This window comes from Salmo trutta, chromosome 22 (genome assembly GCF_901001165.1).
Source record: "Salmo trutta chromosome 22, fSalTru1.1, whole genome shotgun sequence".
In the NCBI taxonomy this organism is placed as follows: Eukaryota; Metazoa; Chordata; class Actinopteri; order Salmoniformes; family Salmonidae; genus Salmo; species Salmo trutta.
This window is the reverse complement of record NC_042978.1, coordinates 18817164-18821358: the sequence shown is the minus strand read 5'-3', so window position 1 is coordinate 18821358 and position 4195 is coordinate 18817164.

Below are 4195 nucleotides of genomic sequence, written 5' to 3'. Positions count from 1 at the left end.
GCATAAATACTGGAGGCTGAGACAGGAGGGGTCAGGAGACACTGTTGCCCCATCCGATGATACCCCCGGACAGGGCCAAACAGGCAGGATATAACCCCACACACTTTGCCAAAGCACAGCCCCCATGCCACTAGAGGGATATCTTCAACCACCAACTTACCATCCTGAGACAAGGCCGAGTATAGCCCACAAAGATCTCCGCCACGGCACAACCCAAGGGGGGGCGCCAACCCAGACAGGAAGACCACGTCAGTGACTCAACCCACTCAAGTGACGCACCCCTCCTAGGGACGGCATGGAAGAACACCAATAAGCCAGTGACTCAGCCCCTGTAATAGAGTTAGAGGCAGAGAATCCCAGTGGAGAGAGGGGAACCGGCCAGGCAGAGACAGCAAGGGTGGTTCGTTGCTCCAATGCCTTTCCGTTCACCTTCACACTCCTGGGCCAGACTACACTCAATCATAGGACCTACTGAAGAGATAAGTCTTCAGTAAAGACTTAAAGGTTGAGACTGAGTCTGCGTCTCTCACAAGGGTAGGCAGACCATTCCATAACAATGGAGCTCTATAGGAGAAAGCCCTGCCTCCAGCTGTTTGCTTAGAAATTCTAGGGACAATTAGGAGGCCTGCGTCTTGTGACCGTAGCGTGCGTGTAGGTATGTACGGCAGGACCAAATCGGAAAGATAGGTAGGAGCAAGCCCATGCAATGCTTTGTAGGTTAGCAGTAAAACCTTGAAATCAGCCCTTGCCTTAACAGGAAGCCAGTGTAGAGACGCTAGCACTGGAGTAATATGATCAAATTCTTTGGTTCTAGTCAGGATTCTAGCAGCCGTATTTAGCACTAACTGAAGTTTATTTAGTGCTTTATCCGGGTAGCCGGAAAGTAGAGCATTGCAGTAGTCCAACCTAGAAGTAACAAAAGCATGGATTAATTTTTCTGCATCATTTTTGGACAGAAAGTTTCTGATTTTTGTAATGTTACGTAGATGTAAAAAAGCTGTCCTTGAAACAGTCTTGATATGTTCTTCAAAAGAGAGATCAGGGTCCAGAGTAACGCTGAGGTCCTTCACTGTTTTATTTGAGACGACTGTACAACCATCAAGATTAATTGTCAGATTCAACAGAAGATCTCTTTGTTTCTTGGATCCTAGAACAAGCATCTCTGTTTTGTCTGAGTTTAAAAGTAGAAAGTTTGCAGCCATCCACTTCCTTATGTCTGAAACGCAGGCTTCTAGCGAGGGCAATTTTGGGGCTTCACCATGTTTCATTGAAATGTATAGCTGTGTGTCATCCGCATAGCAGTGAAATTTATTATTATGTTTTCGAATGACATCCCCAAGAGGTAAAATATATAGTGAAAACAATAGTGGTCCTAAAACGGAACCTTGAGGAACACCGAAATGTACAGTTGATTTGTCAGAGGACAAACCATTCACAGAGACAAACTGATATCTTTCCCGACAGATAAGATCTAAACCAGGCCAGAACTTGTCCGTGTAGACCAATTTGGGTTTCCAATCTCTCCAAAAGAATGTGGTGATCGATGATATCAAAAGCAGCACTAAGATCTAGGAGCACGAGGACAGATGCAGAGCCTCGGTCTGACGCCATTAAAAGGTCATTTACCACCTTCACAAGTGCAGTCTCAGTGCTATGATGGGGTCTAAAACCAGACTGAAGCGTTTCGTATGCATTGTTTGTCTTCAGGAAGGCAGTGAGTTGCTGCAGCTCAGCTTTTTCAGCATTTTTGAGAGGAATGGAAGATTCGATATAGGCCGATAGTTTCTTATATTTTCTGGGTCAAGATTTGGCTTTTTCAAGAGAGGCTTTATTACTGCCACTTTTAGTGAGTTTGGTACACATCCGGTGGATAGAGAGCTGTTTATTATGTTCAACATAGCAGGGCCAAGCACAGGAAGCAGCTCTTTCAGTAGTTTAGTTGGAATAGGGTTCAGTACGCAGCTTGAAGGTTTAGAGGCCATGATTATTTTCATCATTGTGTCAGGACATATACTACTAAAACACTTTAGCGTCTCCCTTGATTCTAGGTCATGGCAGAGTTGTGCAGACTCAGGACAACGGAGCTTTGGAGGAACACGCAGACTTAAAGAGGAGTCCGTAATTTGCTTTCTAATGATCATGATCTTTTCCTCAAAAAAGTTCATGAATTTATTACTGCTGAAGTGAAAGCCATCCTCTCTTGGGGAATGCTGCTTTTTAGTTAGCTTTGTGACAGTATCAAAAATAAATTTCTGATTGTTCTTATTTCCCTCATTAAAATGCAAATCAATTTAAAACATTTTTGACATGCGTTTTTCTGGATATTTTTGTTGTTATTCTGTCTCTAACTGTTCAAATAAACCTACCATTAAAATTATAGACTGATCATTTTTTTGTCAGTGGGCAAACGTACAAAGTCAGCAGGGGATCAAATGCTTTTTTCCCTCACTGTATGAGGTGCAGGGAAAAAAGGAAAAGAAACACTCACTTAATGAGGTTGAATGACTCTGTTCTGACTTTCTGGTGAGTCCTGATCTCCCTCACTAGAAAGGCTAGAGACATTGGGTGAGATTGAAATATAATATGTAAACACTGATAGTTAGGTAGAAGTTTATAATGTATCAATAGTCCTATGTGTGATTCGGACCACAAGAGACAGCGCTGCCCCTGAATGAGGGAAACCTGTCTCTAGTCTATTTTACTCTTACCTTATGGGATACAATTATTTTAAGATCGGGTTGTAATTCTGTCTAGTTTATTTTACTATTCCTTAAATTACGTTATGGTATACAATTAAGTTAAGATGGAGTTAAAGGGTTGTAACTCAAAAGTAATTTGTTATTTTGACTAACCTGCAGTGTTTTGTGATGCATGAATCACGGTGTGAGTCTTGTGCCAAAAGGGAATAAGGCTGTAACGTAACAAAACGTGGGAAAAGTAAAGGGGTCTGAATACTTTCCGAAGAAACTGTGCTCCATTCTTGTGTATTTTATTTTATTCCTCGTGTTAGCTACTTGTTTAAAAAAATGTTTTTACTCTGCATTGTTGGGAAAGGTTCGGAAGCAAGCATTTCACTGTAAAGTCTACACCAGTTGTATTTGGTGCATGTGATAAATAAAATGTGATTTGATTTGATTGATAGATGGGTTAAAATGTTAATGGCAGACATTGAATTTCCCTTTGAGCATGGTGAAGTTATTAATTACACATGGTGTATCAATACACCCAGTCAATACAAAGATACAGGCGTCCTTCCTAACTCAGTTGCCGGAGAGGAAAAAAAACGCTTAGGGATTTCACCATGAGGCCAATGGTGACTTTAAAACAGTTTAATGTCTGTGATAGGAGAAAACTGAGGATGGATCAAAAACATTGTATTTACTCAAAAATACTAACCTAAATGTGAAAAGAAGGAAGCCTGTACAGAATAGAAATACTCCAAAACATGCATCCTGTTTTCAATAAGACACTAAAGTAAAACTGCAACAAATGTGGCAAAGAAATTAACTTTATGCAATGAATACAAAGTGTTATGTTTGGGGCAAATCCAACACAACACATCAATGAGTACCACTCTTCATATTTTCAAGTATGGTTGTGGCTGCATCATGTTTTGGGTGTGCTTGTCATCGGCAAGGACTTGGGAGTTTTTTGGAGGATTAAAAGTAACAGAATGGAACTAAGCACAGGCAAAATCCAAGAGGAAAACCTGGTTCAGTCTGCTTTCCAACAGACACTGAAAGACAAATTCACCTTCCAGCAGGAGAATAAACTCAAACACAAGGCCAAATATACACTGGAGTTGCTTACCAAGACAACATTGAATGTTCTTGAGTGGCCTGGTTACAGTTTTGACTTAAATAAGCATGAAAATATATTTCAAGACTTTAAAATGGCTGTATAGCATCAATCAGCAACCAACTTGACAGAGCTTGAAGAATTTTAAAAAGATCAATGTGCAAATATGGTACAATCCAGATGTGGAAAGCTCTTAGAGACTTACCAATAAAGACTCACAACTGTAATCACTGCCAAAGGTGATCCTAACATGTACTGACTTAGGGGTGTGAATATTGTAGCAGGCTCAAGGGTGTGGGGTTTCCATGTCACCAAGTTCAATAACCAAACACGCACAGGGAGCACAGCTAGAATGCAAATGGGGAAATGATTAGGGATATTTGCACACGGTGGGAAA